Below are 21,768 nucleotides of genomic sequence, written 5' to 3' on the forward strand. Positions count from 1 at the left end.
TTCCTCCGGTGTTGCCTTCCGAATCACTCCGCCTGACGTCCTTCTGTCGGCAGCAGCGTCCTCCGTCTTGCAGTAGCGTCCTCAGTCTGCAATGGCTCAGCAACTCGTCATTCACACCTGTTCTTTTTTCTTTTTTTTCCCCCCGGCGCTCCTTCCACCTTTTCTCTCTTAAACCCCGCCCCTACCTTGTCTGCTCACCAATCATCGCTGGTGAGACAAATAACACCTGGCCTACCCAATCACCTGAGTGACTGACCCCCCTGAATAAATTCTCTCATTTACAAAGTCCTGTAATTACTTTCCTATCACTTACTTTGTCCACCCGGCTACATGTAGATGGCATTTCCCTGGCATCCAACACCACTGTAAAGAATCTCGGCGTTATCTTTGATCGGGACTTGTCCTTTAACTCCCATATGAAACAAATCTCAAGGACTGCATTTTTCATCTACATAACATTTCAAAAATCAGGCCAGAACAACTGGTTCACACATTTGTTACTTCTAGACTAGATTACTGCAACTCCTTATTATCAGGCTGCTCTAATAAATCTCTTAAGTCCCTCCAGTTGATCCAGAATGCTGCAGCTCATGTACTCACAAAAACTAAGAAAAGAGATCACATGACTCCTGTATTAGCTGCTCTGCACTGGCTCCCTGTAAAATCAAGAATCACATTTAAAATTCTTCTCCTCACCTACAAAGCCTTGATTGGTGATGCACCATCATATCTTAATTCAATTCAAATCAGTTTATTTTGTAGAGCTCAATATCACAAATTATCCTCAGAGGGCTTTACAATCTGTACTCATACGACATCCCTGTCCCAGGACCTCACATCGGATCAGGAAAAACTCCCAAGAAATAGAAAAAACCCTTTTACGGGGGAAAAAGGGAAGAACCCTTCAGGAGAGCAACAGAAGAGGATCCCTCTCCCCAGATGGGCAGAAGCAATATATGTCATGTGTACAGAATGAACAGCATTACTTAAGGAGCTTGTAGTACCATATTGCCCCACTAGAGAGCTACGCTCACTAAATGCGGGGCTACTTGTGGTTCCTAGAGTCCTAAAAAGTAGGATGGGAGCAAGAGCCTTCAGTTATCAAGCTCCTCTTTTATGGAACCAGCTTCCACTTTCAGTCCGGGAGGCAGACACAGTCACCTCATTTAAGAATAGACTTAAGACTTTCCTGTTTGATAGTGCTTATAGTTAGGGCTGAATCAGGTTTGCCCTGGTCCAGCCCCTTGATATGCTGCTATAGGCTTATAGGCTGCTGGGGGATGTTTTAGGATACACTGAGCACCTATCTCCTCTTCTCTCTCTCCTTATGGATGAATTTACATCTCTCCATTGCACCTTATTAACTCTGCTTCCTCCCCGGAGTCTTTGTGACTTCACGTCTCATAGGGTCCATTGGACCTGGAGGTGTCTGATGCCTCATGCCTGGTGGGCCAGCCTTCTGCCTTGGCCCTGCTGATGCGCCATGCCCACCTCCTTGTTTCATGGATTTCTGAGGTTTGGATCGTGGTCCACTACGAATTATTCATGCATTTCTGTCATATTCATTAAATTTGTTGTAACTCTATATGGCTGTTCATTCTGTACACATGACATCTATTGCTTATGTCCATCCGAGGAGAGGGATCCTCGTGAAAGGTTTTTTTCTGTTTTTTTGGGGAGTTTTTCCTGACCCGATGACAGGTCCTGTGACTGTGTAATGATTCGATCAGCTGGCTGTCTGCTGGTTACAGCAAGGGGCGTATGACTTCTTTGGGCTGCATGAACAAATGCGATGTTGGTTTTGGCTTTCTCGGAATGACAACTAAACAGGAAATAAACATGACTTAAAAAAGCTTTTGTTAACGCGTTTCACATTTTCCCCTTGGTCAAACAGGAAGGAAAACAAAAGGTGGCCAGCTTGCTGAATTGAAACTATTTCAATAACCCCCACCCATAATCTCCCAGCTCAAACAGACATTTTTCTCCTTCAACCCTTAGCATGTCCATTTCAAACAATCTAGGGGCTGCTGTGACTGCTATGAATAAGTTTATGTCCTCCCTGCTGCCAGAAGCCTGTGATGTAAGAGGAGGGAGCCCGAGGGAAGCCTCCTCCTACATAATAAAGATACTGGGAAGTAAGAGTCTGTGCCTTCATCAGCTCTACACACAATCAGGGCTTTGACCCACCAGCACTGAGCGCTCAGAATGGAAATGAACTCGCCGATGAAGTGACAGTGTGGTTGAAAGAGATTGTGTGAGAGAGAGTGTGTGTTATGGAGGGGTGGGCACAGAGGTCTATAAAGTGTCTAGACAATGAGGAAGCACTTTAGGACTCTCTGTGGTCCCATTTTTTTGAGCGTCCTGTGTGTTATCGTCCTAAAGAAGTGTGTGCAGCTACTCCCCGTCTGGATGAAGCCATCTTGCATACCTGACAGCAGCCGAGGGTCACATCATCATGCGAGGACATTCACCTACTCGGCATCCATACTAATGCAGCAGCCAGCAGGGCATACTTAATCATGCTGCAGGGCGTACTCCTCTTCCCTGCCGAGGAGTTACAGCATAAACACTGAAGGTCGCCAGGACTCTTAAGCTACCTTAGTGACGACAAGTCAGCTCCATGAAACTACTTGGTCTGGATTGTTTTCTTATTTAAAAGTCCCCGACAGAGTATTTTAAAAGTTAAGTGTTTAATATCTGTGGGTTGGACCACAGAGAGCATGGGCAAATAAGCATACAGTGTTCAGGATGAAGGTTTCATTCTACAAAAGGTGGGGAGGGAGACCAGCTACTGGCTCAAATAAACCCTCGATAGCTTTAGGCACTACACTCTACACTTTTTCTGACCAACGAAAGTGTATCCGAAAGGAAAAGTAATACATTTTGGGAAGTTCTTTACCACTCATGTCTGTACAATACATGTTAAGCTACAGCATGGACACGGATGGAAACAGGGAAACAACCAGCATGGTTCTGTCAAAAGGTAACAGAATTCAACAAATGGTATATGTTTAAATACAACTAAACTAATACCTGTAATTAGCATGACATTATGTAATTATTTCAAATACAATTTCAAAATATTTTTTGTTTTAGGAAATTACAGTGAAACGACATGCAGTGGCTTGCAGAATTCATGACTTTCCTTGGTGTTTCGTTTATTGTATTTTATTATTAATATTTGTCTTGAAGTTTTTGGGGCTTTATCTATCGCAATAATAATGGTCTGAAATAATGTAAGGTTGCAAAGCTGTAAGTCAATATCTTGAGGGAGGACCCCAGACACAATATCTCCTACTTAATGTACAATAGACCTCACAAATAAGGAGTGAAAGGATAACATATCAGACAGCCAAATGGTGAGGATACACATTACATCCCCCCTCCCCAGCCCAAAACAAATATACAACAAGGCAATTTGATATACAAACAGACAAGAAAATTATAAAAGCAACAAAAACCCAACATCAACAACTGGCTATTAAATGCTTGCAGTGGCAGTTAATATAGTAGAAACATACATCCACTCACTCACACACACACACACACACACACACACGCATATCCACTTGCAATAATTGCGCAATGTAAAGACTATAAATAAGGAAACAAAAAAATTAATAAATAAAAAATACAAAAAAATATATATATATATATATTAAAAAAAATAGTAGTGCTGCATGCTGCTAATATGTGCTACAAATAAGGCTAGTTAAAACCGGGCACTGGTGCGTTGTTGGGGCGAATCAAACAATGGTGGCAATATCTAGTTGGGTAGACCTGACATGCTCTAAGAAGGGTTCCCAGACCTTACAGAACTTAGCAGAGGTGCCTCGTAAATGTGTGAAAGGCTAGATGAGTCCATGCCCACAGCCGAGTCCGCCAGCGGCCCCATGTCCACTTTGCTGCCCCGTAACTGTGAATCAACGGGATGTAGAAGCCTTGCTCGATATCGGGAAGTTCCAGGACTCTGATCCAAGAGGCCGTCTTGGAAGCATCTTCCTCTACTCTAACCAGTCCCGGTGGTGACACTGCGATTATCCAACCACCGTTGTGAAACTGACAGTGGGGATGGAGTATATATTCAATCACGCCAGAGTGCTGACCTCTTCAATGCTGCACACTTCAGAGCGAAAACTAAGACAACCAAGATACTGGTGAGAGAGCTACTCTTCGCAGACGACTGTGCACTGGTTGCTCACTCAGCAGAAGAGATCCAGAAGATTGTAGACGCGTTCGCCACTGCATCGGTACAGTTTGGCCTAAAGATCGACATAAAAAAGACAGAAGTGCTGTTCCAGTCGAACTCTGAAACATCCAGGCAGGAAGATATTATGGTCGATGGCATCACTCTGAACTCTGTACAAGAATTCACGTACCTCGGCAGCACAATAGTAGGAGATGGCCAAATAGAAACTGAGATACAAAAGAGGATGTCAAAGGCTAGCATGTCCTTTGGTCGGCTTCACGAAAGACTCTGGAACAACCATCATGTGTCCGCAAGAGTAAAAAGGGAAAATCTACAGAGCAATCATAATTTCAACCCTGCTGTACGGGGCTGAGACATGGACAGTGTACAGGAGCCAAGTGAAGAAGCTACACGCTTTTATGATGAGACATTTGCAGTCAATTTTGAAATTCAAATGGCAGGACAAGGTGACTAACACGAAGATTCTCAAGAGGACAGGACTCCCTTCTATGGAAGACCTCCTCATCAGAAAGAATCTCCGCTGGACAGGACACCTTCTGAGAATGCCAACCGATCGCCTGCCGAAGCAGATTCTCTTCTCGCAGCTACCATCTGGCAAGAGACATTGTGGCCACCCTCGGCTCCGCTATAAAGACGCGAGCAACCTTAAGAAAAGGGAAATTGACACCAACTCGTGGACATCTCTGGCGCTTCAGAGAGGTGCATGGAGAGTGGCTGTAAAGTAATACATAAATTGAAAACAGTCTTTGTCGCTTCGCGACCGACAGCAAGGATGATTGAACACGTGGGGATGATGAGAGACAGGATGGCAGCTGTTTTTCCCATTGTGAAGGAGCACATGGAGAGGGATCAGAGGGCAGCTTACAACCGAGCCGCCCAACCCAGGAGACAGAGTCCTAGTTCTGGTGCCCACTGTGGAATGTATGATGTACCTAAAACACTTAAAGAGGCAATGGACTCTAAGAAGTCAAAAATGTGGGCTGACGCGATGAAAGAGGAGATGAACTCTTTGACAGAGAATAATACTTTCACTCTGACCCCACTGCCAAGAGGCAAACAAGCAGGTCGCTGGGTATATGCAGTGAAAGAGAGCCCAGATGGATCTGAGACTTGTAAAGCCAGATATGTCGCAAAGGGGTATAGTCAAGTTGAAGGGATCGATTATAAAGAGACTTTTTCACCGACACCCAACATGACCTCTGTACGAGCATTAATGCAGGTGGCTCTACAGGAGGATCTTACCCTACACCAAATGGATGTGAAGACTGCTTATCTCCATGCTCCCATTGACTGAGGTATATATATAGAGCAACCAGAAGGTTTTGAGATCAAGCCAAAAACAGGGGAACACTTAGTGTGTAAACTCAACAAGTCAATGTATGGTTTAAAACAGTCCGGGCATAACTGGAACATGTTACTGCATGATCAACTTACAGAGAATGGTTTTGTGCAAAATGATGCTGATCATTTTGTCTACAGCAGAAAATCTTAATCATAGCAGCGAGTAACAACACCTTACTCAGTGATGTAAAAGAAATGTTGAAGAGAAAGTTTAAGATGAAAGATATGGGTCCACTTAAACACTTCCTGGGTATCGATTTCAGACAGAGTGAGGGAGAGATCAAAATGACTCAAAAGAGACACATCAGATCGCTGATCCAACAAGGCTGCTTAAAGACGTGTTGCCTTTAATTGGCACCTCTCTGTTGGATATTGTTAATGTGTCTTTGCTAACAGGACATGTACCACATTCCTTCAAAGTAGCTGTAATTAAACCTCTCCTGAAAAAGCCCACTCTTAATCCAGAGGTGTTGGCTAACTACAGACCGATCTCTAACCTTCCCTTCCTCTCTAAGATCCTTGAGAAAGTAGTCGCAAATCAGTTGTGTGACTTTCTACATCAGAATAGTTTATTTGAGGAGTTTCAGTCAGGATTTAGAAAACACCACAGCACAGAGACAGCACTGGTGAAGATTACAAATGACCTCCTAATTGCATCAGATAAAGGACTCATCTCCGTACTGGTATTATTAGACCTTAGTGCTGTGTTCGACACCATTGATCATGACATCCTATTACAGAGATTGGATAAGTCGATTGGCATTTCAGGTACCGCACTAAGTTGGTTTAAATGCTATTTATCAGATCGATCTCAATTTGTATTTGTAAACGATGAAGCCTCAATGACCACCAACGTTAATCACGGAGTTCCACAAGGTTCTGTGCTTGGACCAATTTTATTTACCTTATATATGCTTCCTTTGGGCAATATTATCAGGAAACACTACATACACTTTCATTGCTATGCAGACGATACTCAATTATATCTATCGATCAAACCAGAGGAGACCAACCAGCTCGCTAAAATTCAAGCATGTCTTAAAGACATAAAAACATGGATGACCTGCAACTTCCTGATGTTAAACTCAGACAAAACTGAAGTTATTTTACTGGCCCTGAACACCTCAGAGATCAATTATCTGGTGATGTGGTTTCTGTAGATGGCATTGCCCTGGCATCCAACACCACTGTAAAGAATCTCGGCGTTAACTTTGATCGAGACTTGTCCTTTAACTCCCACGTTAAGCAAATCTCAAGGATTGCATTTTTTCATCTACGTAACATTTCAAAAATCAGGCACATCTTGTCTCAAAAAGATGTAGAAAAGCTGGTTCACGCGTTTGTTACTTCCAGACTAGATTACTGCAACTCCTTATTATCAGGCTGCTCTAATAAGTCTCTTAAATCCCTCCAGTTGATTCAGAATGCTGCAGCTCGTGTACTCACAAAAACTAAGAAAAGAGATCACATTACTCCTGTATTAGCTGCTCTGCACTGGCTCCCTGTAAAATCAAGAATCACATTTAAAATTCTTCTCCTCACCTACAAAGCCTTGATTGGTGATGTACCATCATATCTTAAGGAGCTTGTAGTACCATATTGCCCCACTAGAGAGCTGCGCTCACTAAATGCGGGGCTACTTGTGGTTCCTAGAGTCCTAAAAAGTAGGATGGGAGCCAGAGCCTTCAGTTATCAAGCTCCTCTTTTATGGAACCAGTTTCCACTTTCAGTCCGGGAGGCAGACACAGTCACCTCATTCAAGAATAGACTTAAGACTTTCCTCTTTAATAGTGCTTATAGTTAGGGCTGAATCAGGTTTGCCCTGGTCCAGCCCCTAGATATGCTGCTATAGGCTTATAGGCTGCTGGGGGATGTTTTAGGATACACTGAGCACCTATCTCCTCTTCTCTCTCTCCTTATGGATGAATTTACATCTCTCCATTGCACCTTATTAACTCTGCTTCCTCCCCGGAGTCTTTGTGACTTCACATCTTATAGGGTCCATTGGACCTGGAGGTGTCTGATGCTGGTGAGCCGGCCTCCCGCGTTGGCCCTGCTGATCGCCCCGCCCCCCCCTCCTCTCTACCTCCTTCTGTTTCATGGATTGGAGTTCCATTCATACATTGTCATATTCATGTAATGTGTTTATGTAACTTTGTAAATGCTGTTCATTCTGTACATATGACATCTATTGCTTCTGTCCATCCGGGGAGAGGGATCCTCCTCTGTTGCTCTCCTGAAGGTTTCTTCCCTTTTTTCCCTGTCAAAGGTTATTTCTGGGGAGTTTTTCCTGATCCGATGTGAGGTCCTGGGACAGGGATGTCGTATGTGTACAGATTGTAAAGTCCTCTGAGGCAAATTTGTAATTTGTGATATTGGGCTATACAAAATAAACTGAATTGAATTGAATTGAATTCCCCCCAAATGTGTTTTGATATCTGATGGGGCATTTATTTGAGTTCTTGTTAGAGTTTCGCCCCTCCCTCCTCCTCCTCTTCTTAGTGCTCACGCAGTGCTGAGCGCCGAACGGGTGCAGCCTAGTTCTTCTTTGACCCGCAGCATCAGACAAACAGGGAATGACGGTGTTTGTGCAATCCCCCGACGTTGTTTGGTGATAAATTAACCACAACATTAGCGCCGCTGAAAACATTACGTCGCAACTGGTCAGACATTTCCTGAACTATGCTAACTTTTAAGTTAAAATATTTTTTGATTGCATTTGGTTATACAATAGGCCCTTGTTTTGTCTGTTTTTGCCTGTTATTTATTTATTCAATTTGATAATTTGAGTTAGTTTAACAAAAATAAATATATAAGTAAAATATCCTACTCTGTGTTTTATTTATTATTACTTTTAATTTCATAAATCATTTTGGCGATGGGTGCTTTTTTTGGGTTTGAGCACCTGCCCCCCAAAATGTCTGTGCACGTATGTAATATGTACTAGATGGCGCTAAAAGAAAGGTCAGGTCACATTTTATAAAAATCGTATTATAGGACAGTACTGAATATAAATCAGGGTGGAAATCACATGGAGTTCAACCCAGTTGAATGTGGGTAAGAGACCAAACACAAGGACCCTTCCATCACACCCTAGATACAGTATGTGTGTGGTACCTTACTTGAATTTAAGCAATAGTGAAACTGAACGTATGGAAATAATTGTAAAGAAGAAAAAACTTTTGCCTTCCCTCCAGTCCCACTCTCTTTCTTTGTCTTTGTCTCTCAGTATGGCTGCTAGCAGAGAGGGAATTAGAATGTTTGGCTTTGCCCTCACAGCTGTTATGCATGACAGAATAATCCAACACCCCTCCTGCTCAGACTTGGGTAGGCGGCCTTCATTGTTTTCTTTCTCTTTTATATTTCACAGTCTTTTCCTCATTTGCATATTAAGCTCTCAGGACCCAGCTGTTAAAATATTCACATAATCCTGCCTTATTATTACTTTTGTATAATGTTGCCTTTATTTCATTTAAGAATTGAGTATGTTAAACAAATTAAGCCCATTCCCCCTGTGACTCATTTGAAATTTAGATTTAAACATCTATACATATAACTCTTACCATGCCCTTTAAGGTCTTTTTGGTGACACATAAACTTGATTAATTGGTTTAATAGTTTTAATGTGTTATCTCAAATGACCTGAAAGGAGTTAAAGGGCATATGGAGTACGAGGCAGCAATTGAAGCCGGTAGCAAAAGATGTTCAGTTTTAGGTGTCAAAGCTGAACATCATCCCACAAGGACAAGTCTACCAGCCCTCCACATAGTCACTACTGAGCGACTGTCAGTGGTGAGCGGGGTCGTCCTTCAATCAGGATCGGCGGTTCGATCCCCGGCTACGCTAGCCCATGTCGATGTGTCCTTGGAGCAAGACACTTAACCTCAAATTGCTCCTGTAGCTGTTCACACTTTTTTAAGGAGCAGTTTATGTGATTATTTTGTGGATATGTGTTCAGGCTGCACGGTGGTGTAGTGGCTAGCACTGTCGCCTCACAGCAAGAGGGCCGCGGGTTCGATTCCCGGTCGGAGCGGTCCTTCTGTGTGGAGTTTGCATGTTCTCCCCGTGGCAGCGTGGGTTCTCTCCGGGCTCTCCGGCTTCCTCCCACAGTCCAAAGACATGCTGCAGGTTAATTGATCTCTAAATTGCCCATAGGTGTGAATGTGAGAGTGAATGGTTGTATGTCCCTACATGTGCCCTCGATGGACTGGTGGCCTGTCCAGGGTGTCCCCTGCCTTCGCCCTATGTCAGCTGGGATAGGCTCCAGCGCCCCCGCGACCCTAATGAGGATAAGCAGTATTGAAAATGGATGGATGGACGGATGTTATAATTCAACTTCACTGTGGAATAGTAACAATTGACATTTTGAGTGAACACCACTTTTGAGACTTTATCCAGTTTGGTTATTGTCTCATGATCCAACAGTGGTGCCCCGTTAATATTATACTTTGGTAATGCTCCTATCGATATTAATACTTTACGAATATCAATAATAAAAAAATGTAACTTGCTTAACTAAACCCGCTCCTACTAGATCCCAATACTCAATTTACATTTTACAAAATACGCAAATTAAATATAACTCATTTTGGTTGGTATGTTAAATTTGTTGGTAGGATGAGGGTGAAGGGGTGAAAACACAGGAATTATATTTTAAAGCCACAATTGCTTCATGAAAATCTCACTTAAATACATGAAACTGTAAATGTCCCCCAATGAAAAAATAAGTATTCTGCTACAGCATTTACAGCACGTATTTAATCACTATCCTGACATCTGTAATAATCTAATTACAGTTATTACAGCATCAATCATTTGCAGGAAACCTTTGGATTTATAGAAATATATACAGATATTGTTCTATCTGCCATTCAAATCATTTGAGGAAGTTGTATTCTCCCTGTCAGATATTAGAGTGAAGGGAAACACTTTGAAGGATTATGAGCTTCTTCATTAGGTAGATGTCAGAAGTGCAGCAGGTCTTTGTGGACCATGGAGTGACTTGGATGGCAGCCACTAACTAAAACCACAGAGGGGAGCAGAGTACATGAGATCTAAGAGCAGTCTCCCCAGCTGGGAGGGAGGGGGTCTAATTGGTTTAGAAACACTGTCATTCAACCATGAATCTCTGTGTTGGCAAGTAACTGTTCTACTGTACTGCATTGAAGGAATGAACTGCTTGTTCTGACCCAACCTCAACCTGACCTGCTTTGGAGGAGGAACAGAAGTAAGAGACCTGTTGTATATTTTCTTTATTTCCTTTTAGAGTTTTAGTTGCATCACACTTACTGAAACACTTTTGGCAGCCAAAATAATTATGTCCACTAGCAATGTTTTATTAATGTCCAATGACAAAGGTTTAAAAATAAATAAAAACTATTTCCATAATATCTGCACATGGTGGTTACTGAAGTATGGTTATATTTAGTGGGAAAGATTTGGGTTGTTTTTCTAAAGCGAACATTTGCTGTTGATTTGTGGTGAAAAGCTTACTCCATTCTCCATTAACATTCTGATGCTTTGCATGCCAATCCATCATCTTCCAGTGCGTTTAAATAATACTAAGTAATGTTTTCCTGATGCAGAGAGGTGTAGAGTTACAACATGGTTTGGGGACACCAGAATCTTGAACCGGATGGTAAGTACAACAAGGGGCACATTTAGTGAACTGAGAAGAGTAGTAGAGCAGGAGGATTCTGAGAGGACCTCACATCGGATCAGGAAAAGCTCCCCAAAAATAAACTTTCACAGGGAAAAAAGTGAAGAAACCTTCAGGAGAGCAACAGAGGAGGATCCCTCTCCCCAGATGGACAAAAGCAATAGATGTCATGTGTACAGAATGAACAGCATTTACAAAGTTACATAAACACATTACATGAATATGACAATGTATGAATGGAACTCCAATCCATGAAACAGAAGGAGGTAGAGAGGAGGGGGCGGCGCATCAGCAGGGAGGCCGGCTCACCAGGCATCAGACACCTCCAGGTCCAATGGACCCTATGAGACGTGAAGTCACAACGACTCCGGGGAGGAAGCAGAGTTAATAAGGTGCAATGGAGAGATGTAAATTCATCCATAAGGAGAGAGAAGAGGAGATAGGTGCTCAGTGTATCCTAAAACATCCCCCAGCAGCCTATAAGCCTATAGCAGCATATCAAGGGGCTGGACCAGGGCAAACCTGATTCAGCCCTAACTATAAGCACTATCAAACAGGAAAGTCTTAAGTCTATTCTTAAATGAGATGACTGTGTCTGCCTCCAGGACTGAAAGTGGAAGCTGGTTCCATAAAAGAGGAACTTGATAACTGAAGGCTCTTGCTCCCATCCTACTTTTTAGGACTCTAGGAACCACGAGTAGCCCCGCATTTAGTGAGCGCAGCTCTCTAGTGGGGCAATATGGTACTACAAGCTCCTTAAGATATGATGGTGCATCACCAATCAAGGCTTTGTAGGTGAGGAGAAGAATTTTAAATGTGATTCTTGATTTTACAGGGAGCCAGTGCAGAGCAGCTAATACAGGAGTCATGTGATCTCTTTTCTTAGTTTTTGTGAGTACACGAGCTGCAGCATTCTGGATCAACTGGAGGGACTTAATTTTGAAATTTTGAAATGTTACAATGTTTTTTTTTGGTTGCGATCTCCAAAAATCTGATTTGACTTGAGTGCTTATGACTCAAGTCCTCACTTCATCAGCCATTATTTTCAGCCTATGATTACTTTTGGCAATTTGGTATCACCCTGAGATATCTATTGCATTCTCGAGATGACCTGGAGCATATTCATGATATTGTATTGTTTGAGTGGATTGCAACATTATTACAATGTAATTCAATTATTAGAATAAAAGATAGCAAACAGTAATGCTAATGTGTAAACATGATGGAGTGTTTTCTGGCACAGAGTGGAGTGATCCTGAGTGGCTGTCGTCTGTGTCCCATGGTAACGCACAAGACTGAATAGCTTTCTTCCTCCTCTGCTCCTGACAACCAGGAAGAATCCAATCCCTGCACAGCCCTCCCATCGGCCTCCTTGCTGGCTGACGGCAAAACCTGGCATCAGTGGAACAATGAATTGACTAGGACACATCAGAGAGCCAGACTGGGATTTTTACTGTCTCAGTATTTGCTGACATTTTTAAAGCTAACGATCAAGCATAGAGGATCTGGACTTTCTGTTTAAAGAAAACCTGGAAACCGCTTTCTAAGATGGCATTACATTCACCAAAAAGGTTTTCAGGTTTCGTTGGGGCTTGTGTTTTTGGGCCCATATAACTTGAGCACTAGAGTCTCAGTCAGTTGAAATCATACACACTTCCTCTGGCAGCTTCAAATTCGGATCATATCATAGTGAGTTTTCTCATTTTACAACTGTATCCTTTGTGGTGATTATGTACAGTAAATAGTCTCTTTGGGCCAGCATGCATCACATGTTTATGCAATATGGATGAGGCCACTGTGCCAAAATCATCCCACAAGCACTGGTCTTAAGAGCTTGGCCTTGATCCATACCTCCCTCTCCTGCATTGGTCAGGAAGACGACATACTGGACATATTTATTGATACATGAAGTTACTAACGTTATATAAGTTTAGTATGTTACAACCTATCCATCTTTCCAATATCCTCCCTCTCTTTATACTACGTCAGTTGACTTCCTTTTTTACTCTAGAGGCAGCTCTTCATGCAATAAACTAATGCTAGAATTGTACGGAGGCGCCATATTTTGACGTTTATGCCCAGAACACCCTGGGCAGGATTACCCTTTTTTAAAACAAGTCCATCCATCTGCAATTTGCAATTCAACCTGTCTCTCACTTTAAAAGATTTGGTCATTTCAACAACTGCTGAGTCATTGGCAAGTCGTAAGCTATCTTAATTATTCAATGCTTCCAGATTTGGTTGATAGCAAATACCCTGTTTCACTGTTATTTAAAGTGATATAGAAGACAGGATTAGTGCCCACCTACACAGACAAAACAAATACCACGCATATTGATTTCTTAGAAAAACACAATTTAATTGCATTTTCTCCTCAGAGAACAGAATGGTGTTGGTTTAGTTTGACTTTATCTTGTGAGTGTACTGCAGCGGGATGGGTTTCTTGGTTTGACTGAAATGGTATTGCTATCTGTGAGGAGAGGAGTGGAGTTGCTCTGCAGTGCTGTGTGTTGCTGCTCAGACACTGACGGAAAGGCAGATAGCCGAGTGCTGAAGCTGCATCCATCAAACAGATCAGGTCATCAATCTGCAGCTGACACTTGTGTTTGGACGAGCCGCTTCCCTCTGCTTTGACACACGTAGTGATAAACACATTCTGGGATTACATTTCTGGTTCAAACTCATTCTGTTAAATGTTGATATTCCTGAACATGATTTATGAAATAAAAATGCCATTAATTGTCATGGTAGTGATAAATCAAACTTTAAAGCTACGACCAGGAGTCTCCTACAGACATTGCAGGCTTTTTATTATTATAATTTTTTTAAGTTATGGGAAATTTACCTCTACTGCCGAGAGAACTCACCTTTTATTTATGAGAAGAAAAAAGTAAATACATTTAGTCCTAATGTTTCCTATATCCCATGATATTGTCACAATATTTACCATTAAAACTATATTTTATATTAAACGTTTTAAGAGCCCTGGAGGCCTTTAATTGTGAAGCATTTCCTAGAAATGTTGAGATTCACTGACTGAAGCTGAAATAACAGCATAGAAGTGCTATACATATAGCTATACACTATACATTGTCATATTCATGTAATGTGTTTATGTAACTTTGTAAATGCTGTTCATTCTGTACACATGACATCTATTGCTTCTGTCCATCCGGGGAGAGGGATCCTCCTCTGTTGCTCTCCTGAAGGTTTCTTCCCTTATTTCCCTGTGAAAGGTTATTTTTGGGGAGTTGTTCCTGATCCGATGTGAGGTCAAAGGTCAGGGATGTCGTATGTGTACAGATTGTAATGCTCTCTGAGGATAATTTGTAATTTGTGATATTGGGCTAAACAAAATAAACTGAATTGAAATTGAATTGAATAGTAGAAGTGACTAGAAATAGTTATTTCATGGCAGAAAGGACACTATTAGAGTACTAATAATTCCATCCCTATCAGAACCTTTTACTCACTACTATGCGGCCATTATTTGGGATTCACAGAATCATTTAAATACTTGGAATTGTTTTAAAGTTTACGGTATTTCATCTGGCTTGAAAGTTTGTTGTGGCCGTGCATGTGAGGCTTGTGTGCACACAACGGTGGTGGAAATAAGTGGTGTGAGAGAAGTTAAACATTCAAGTGTACAATTTACAATTTTGACACCTGTGATTATTTTAAAGAAGGTTTTTTACCAACTTTCTCCCATTACTGACCCAACTCCAAATCTTTACCAGCAACAGGTTTCTTCCCTTTTTTCCCTGTGAAAGGTTATTTTTGGGGAGTTTTTCCTGATTCAATGTGAGGTCCTGGGACAGGGATGTCGTATGTGTACAGATTGTAAAGCCCTCTGAGGCAAATTTGTAATTTGTGATATTGGGCTATACAAAATAAACTGAATTGAATTGAAGTAGGGACGAACACATGACAACCAAAGAATGTAAAAGTCAAAAGTAGAAGTAACAATTTAACAAGATTTATTTTAACTCGGGTCCATTTAAAAAAAAAGGTTCTCAATCAAACTGGGAGAGGATGGGACACGTGTGGTCCTATCAACCAAATATAAATCAATATAACAAAACAAGGCCTGGCTAACTCCTACCTCTGAAAAGAAAATGGCTTCACATGCTTCTCTAAACGTTTATTTACCAAAACACAGGAGACCAACAAACCTATGTATCAAGACATAGATATACAAATGTAAAGGGTACCTGAAACCTCACATACTGACCTTAACCTCCAACCATAAACCTTCACACCTTAACAATATCAGTGTCAGTTTAAACATGGCAGAGAACAAAACGAAGACTGAACTCCTCCTCCTTCTTTTTAGGCTTCATGGCATCCAACAAAAGGTGCATTACCACATAATCCTGTTGGGTGTTTAGTTATTAATTGCATGGTTTTGTTCAGCCGTGTGTGTCCAATCCTCAGTCTGGTTAATATATGTTCTTCTGCAGTGCTTCCTCTGGTTTTCCTTCCTTTGCCAACTTCCTTCTGTATAGCATACAGATGTCTTCCTGTGCCTCCTTGCGTCCCAACTGTGCTCCCATTCCTTAATAATGTTTCTTTTGATTATTGATTTAGTTTCTGCTTTGCTGAATAACATGTCTGTCTTGTTGTGACATTCCAATGCTTGCTTTGCTAATTTGTTTGCCACTTCATTTCCTTTTACCCCTCTATGTGCCGGCACCCACATGAATGATACCAAAATACACAGATGATTAAGTTAACAGTGTTTGGTACATGTCATTGATTAAATACTGCCTGCTTGATTGTAATGATAGTGCTGAACTTTAATCTGAACAAATGATGACCTTTCTCATCTGAACCTCCTCCACCCACTGCAGTGCAGTTAAAATGGCCAATGACTCAACTGTATACAGCGACAGATGGTTTGATGTTCTTCGTTTGACCTGATACTGAAAGTATGGAATGGTGACAACTAAACCGGTTTTATCTGTATTAGGATCTTTAGATCTGTCTGTGTCTGCTGGCGTAAATGATTGATCTGTTGTCTGTAGCAAGAGTGTGAACTTCTCAGCTTCCTCCTTTTATGCTGGGCCCCAGTCTGCTAATTGGCCAGCTTGAAATGTGTGGGAACCAAGGAGAAGCATGACTGGACTGCACAGATGGAAAGCAATCGCCTGATTGGCACCTGAAGAGAAAACAAGGGAGGAAGAGAGAAAGAAAGGCAGGAGGGGAGGAAGCACATACACAGGCGCTTTGCCCCAGCCTGACACGTACCATGTATGAAATAAAAGTTGCAGTGTGGTCTTATATTCTGTTATGAAAACGTGAACACATATGCAGCTTTGTCAAAATAGCTTTTGAATCTATTAAAACTAAATTTTGCTTGGGCCCTCTCGTAAAGTGTACCCTAGTCTTCAGTTTTATTTTTAGAACTTTTGGACAACCTAAAACCACAGGAACTATATTGAAACATTATTCAGAGTTGCATAATATTACACAAAACATAAAACAAATATTATATTTCCCTACATTAGCCAATAGAGGGCATTTATTTATCTGGAGATGTTCAGCCTTACAACACAGCAACAGCTTCCTAACAATATCAGCATATTCAAAGTTGCGGCGAGGAAGTGAGGATTTGTGATTTGAATGAAGCTTTTTTTTTCAATTGGAAGAAACTGCCCAAATGGAACAAAATGTATCGTGCAAATGATTACAAGTCTCTCAAACCTTCACTGGTGTATTCACTGACTCTGCTGTTCACTTGACATTTATCTTAAGTCTAAACAGAAGCCCACTGAGCACCACCACCAAACTGGTTTCGAACCAGTTTTCCCCACTCAGCGACGCACCCGCTGAGAAACCCACTCTGGTTATAGGTAGCTCCATAGTCAGAAACGTGAAGATAGCGAAGGCACGGACCAAAGTCATATGCATCCCGGGGGCCAGAGCGGGCAACATTGAATCTTGTTTAAAACTGCTGGCTAAAGATGAGCGTAGTTACAGTAAGATTATAATACACACTGCGGCAGTCGGAGGTCACTAAAATTAATGTGGAATCGGTGTGTACTTATGCCAAGACAATGTCGGACACCGTAGTTTTCTCTGGTCCTCTCCCCAATCTGATCAATGATGACATGTTTAGCCGCATGTCGTCATTCAACCGCTGGTTGTCCAGGTGGTGCCCAGCAAACAATGTGGGCTACATAGATAACTGGCAGACTTTCTGGGGAAAGCCTGATCTGATGAGTCGAGACGGCATTCATCCCACTTGGGATGGAGGGCGTCTCATTTCTGCAAACATGGCCAAGTTGATTAACGGACTTAATCCATGACCCAGAGTCCAGATCAGGAAGCAGAAGCAGAGTTGTATTGATTGATTTATTGTGTCTTACTGAAACATGGCTGAGCCATGAAGAATATGTCAGCCTAAATTAATCAACTCCTCCAAGTCATATTAATAATCACATTCCTCGAGGCACCGGTCGAGGAGGTGGAGTAGCAGCCATCTTTGACTCAAGCCTATTAATAAATCCTAATCCTAAACCTAAATTAAACTACAACTCATTTGAAAGCCTTGTTCTTACTCTTTCACATCCAACCTGGAAAACATTACAGCCAATTCTATTTGTTATACTGTACCGGCCACCAGGTCCATATTCAGAATTTATATCTGAATTTTCTGAGTTTTTATCAAGTTTAGTCCTTAAAACTGATAAGGTTATTATTGCAGGAGATTTTAATATTCATGTGGATATTGATAATGACTCCTCCTATGAATCGCCACCTTAACGTGGTGGAGGAGTTTGAGTGGCTCAGTGATCCTGGGAGCTATGTTGTCCGGGGCATCAGCCCCTGGTAGGGTCTCTCAAGGCAAACAGGTCTCGGGGGAGAGCCCAGACTAAGAGCGGTTCAATAAACCCTGATGATAAGCAGCCCACGGACTGAAGCTACCTTGCCCGGACAAGGGAAACCGGGGCACCCTCCTGGAGCCAGACCCAGGAGGGGAGCTCGTCGGCGAGCGTCTGGTGGCCGGGCTTTCGCCCATGGGGCCCGGTCGGGCTCAGCCCGAAAAAACATCATGGAGCAGCAGTCACCCTGTGGACCCACCACCCGCAGGGAGAATTATTGGGGTCGGGTGCTATGTAGACCGGGCGCCGGGCCAGGCGGGAGACCTGGGCGGGCCGATCGCTGGCGGCATAGACTAGCTCTAGGGACGTGGAACGTCACCTCACTAGCGGGGAAAGAGCCGGAGCTGGTGCAGGATGTGGAGCGGTACCAGCTAGATATAGTTGGGCTCACCTTCACGCACAGCATGGGCTCTGGAGAAGCTCCTGGAGAAGGGTTGGACTTTGTCCTTTTCTGGAGTGGGGATACTCACGAGCCCCCGGCTGAGCGCCGCTGTGTTGGTGTTTTCCCCGGGGAACGAGAGGGTCGCCTCCCTGTGCCTACGGGTTGCGGGGAGTAAGGCTCTGACTGTTGTTTGTGCTTATGCACCGAACAGCATTTCGGAGTATCCGGCCTTCTTGGAGTCGGTGGGAGGGGTCCTGGAAAGGGCGCCGCCCGGCCGACTCCATAGTTCTCCTGGGAGACTTCAACGCTCACGTGGGCAATGACAGAGAAACCTGGCGGGGCGTGATTGGGAGGAACGGCTTGCCCGATCTGAACCCGAATGGTGTTTTGTTGTTGGACTTCTGTGCTAGCAACAGTTTGTCCATAACGAACACCATGTTCGAACATAAGGTGGCTCATAAGTGTACCTGGTACCAGAACACCTTAGGCCGGAGATCAATGATCGACTTTGTAACCGTATCATCTGATCTGCGGCCGTGTGTCTTGGACACTCGGGTGAAGAGAGGAGCAGAGCTGTCAACTGATCACCACCTGGTGGTGAGTTGGATCAGATGGCGGGGGACTCGGCTAGAGAGACCTGGCAAGCCCAAACGTGTAGTGAGGGTGAACTGGGAACGTCTGGCAGAGGATCCTGTCCTGTCTTCAACTCCCACCTCTGGAAGAACTTCTCACAAATCCTGAGGGAGGCTGGGGACATGGAATCCGAGTGGACCTTGTTCAAAGCCTCTATTGTGGACGCGGCTGCTCGGGGCTGTGGCCGGAAGATCATCGGTGCCTGTCGTGGCGGCAACTCGAGAACCCGGTGGTGGACACCGGGGGTGAGGGAAGCCGTCAAACTGAAGAAGGAGGCCTTTCGGGCCTGGCTGGCCCAGGGGTCTCCTGAAGCAGCTGACGGGTACCGGCGGGCCAGAAGGGCTGCAGCGGCGATGGTCGCGGAGGCTAAAACTCGGGAGAAGGACTTTCGATTGGCCTCAAGGAAGTTCTGGCAAACCATCCGACAGCTCAGGAAGGGAAAGCAGGGTCTACCCCAGGCTGTTCTCAGCAGGGGGGGGGAACTGCTGACCCGGACTGGGGACATCGTCGGGCGGTGGAAAGAGCACTTTGAGGAACTCCTAAACCCGGCCAACATGTCCCCCGGAGAGGGGGCAGCGCCGGAAGACTTTGGGGTGGTTTCACCCATATCCCTGGCAGAGGTCGCTAAGGTAGTCAAAAAGCTCCTTGGTGGCAAGGCGCCAGGGGTGGATGAGATCCGCCCTGAGATGCTGAAAGCGCTGGACATTGTTGGGCTGTCTTGGTTGACACGCCTTTTCAGTGTCGCATGGGGGTCGGGAACAGTGCCCATGGACTGGCAGACCGGGGTGGTGGTTCCCATCTTCAAGAAGGGGGACCGGAGAGTGTGTTCGAACTATCATGGTATCACACTGCTCAGCCTCCCGGGAAAAGCTTATGCCAGGGTGCTGGAGAGGAGGCTCCGACCGCTTGTCGAACCTCAGATTCAAGACGAACAGTGCAGATTCCGTCCCGGTTGTGGAACAGTGGACCAGCTCTTTACCCTCGCAAGATTACTGGAGGGGTCCTGGGAGTTTGCCCAACCAGTTTACATGTGCTTTGTAGACCTGGAGAAGGCTTTCGACCGGGTCCCTCGGGGGTTTTTGTGAGGGGGTGCTGCGGGAGTATGGGGTGCCGGACCCGTTGGCACGGGCCATCCGGTCTCTGTACGCCTGCAGTAGGAGCTGTGTTTGTCTCCTCGGTAGTAAGTCAGACACGTTCCCGGTGGGTGTTGGCCTCCGCCAGGGCTGCCCTTTATCACCGTGACCTTCATGGACAGGATATCTAGGCGCAGCCAGGGGGCGGAGAGGATCCGGTTCGGGAGTCTCGGGATCGCCTCTCTGCTGTTTGCGGATGATGTGGTCCTGTTTGCCTCCTCGGACCGTGACCTCCAGCATTCACTGGGGCGTTTTGCAGCCGAGTGCGAAGCGGCAGGGATGAGAGTTAGCACCTCCAAATCTAAGACCATGGTGCTCTGCCGGAAACCGTCGGATTGCTCCCTCCAGGTGGGGGCAAACTGCCTACCCCAAGCGAAGTAGTTCAAGTATCTGGGGGTCTTGTTCACGAGTGAGGGTAAGGTGGAGCGGGAGATCGACAGGCGGATCGGTGCGGCTGCAGCAGTAAAACAGGCGCTGTACCGGTCCGTCTTGGTGAAGAGGGAGCTGAGCCGGAAGGCAAAGCTCTCCATTTACTGGTCGGTCTACGTTCCAACCCTCACCTATGGTCACAAACTCTGGGTCGTGACTGAAAGAACGAGATCTCGGATACAAGCGGCCGAAATGAGCTTCCTCTGTAGGGTGGCCGGGTTCAGCCTTAGAGATAGGGTAAGGAGCTTGGAGTCGAGTCGCTGCTCCTTCGTGTCGAAAGGAGTCAGCTGAGGTGGTTCGGGCATCTAGTCAGGATGCCTCCTGGACGCCTCCCATTAGAGGTTTTCCGGGCACGTCCAACTGGTAAGAGGGAAGCCTGGGTCGGCCTGCTGAACCTGCTGCCACCGCGACCCGACCCCGGATAAGCGGGTGATAATGGATGGATGGATGGATATTGATAATGATTGCCTTAGTGCTGCATTTATCTCATTGTGGGACTCGATTGGCTTTTGTCAGAGTACAGAAACCCACTCACTGCTTTGGCCACACCCTCGACCTTGTTCTTGCATATGGCATTGACGTTGAGCATTTGGAGGTCTTCCCACAGAACCCTCTTTTGTCAGACCATTACCTCATAACTTTTAAATTTATACTCCCGGAGTATACACCGTTAGTCAAAGGTTTCTACACCAGATGTCTAACTGACAGTGCTGTAGCTAAATTTAAAGAAGCGATTCCTTCTGCATTTGATTCAATACCACATCTCAATGTGACGGAGGACTCCTGTGCTAACTTTAGTCCATCCCAGATTGATCATCTTGTCGATAGTGCTACAGGCTCACTGAGAATGACACTAGACTTGATCGCCCAACTGAAGAAAGACAGTGAGGCAAAGGAGGTTTGCTCCCTGGTAGAACCCTCAGACCCGCAAACTTCACGAAAGCTCGAAAGCATATGGCGTTCCACCAATCTGGAAGAATCACGCTTAGTTTGGCGAGATAGCCTTAAAACATATTAAAAGGCTCTCCGTAATGCCAGAGCAACCTATTACTCATCAGTAATAGAGAAAAATAAGAACAACCCCAGGTTTCTCTTTA

The sequence above is a fragment of the Cyclopterus lumpus genome, chromosome 23 (assembly GCF_009769545.1).
Source record: "Cyclopterus lumpus isolate fCycLum1 chromosome 23, fCycLum1.pri, whole genome shotgun sequence".
In the NCBI taxonomy this organism is placed as follows: domain Eukaryota; kingdom Metazoa; phylum Chordata; class Actinopteri; order Perciformes; family Cyclopteridae; genus Cyclopterus; species Cyclopterus lumpus.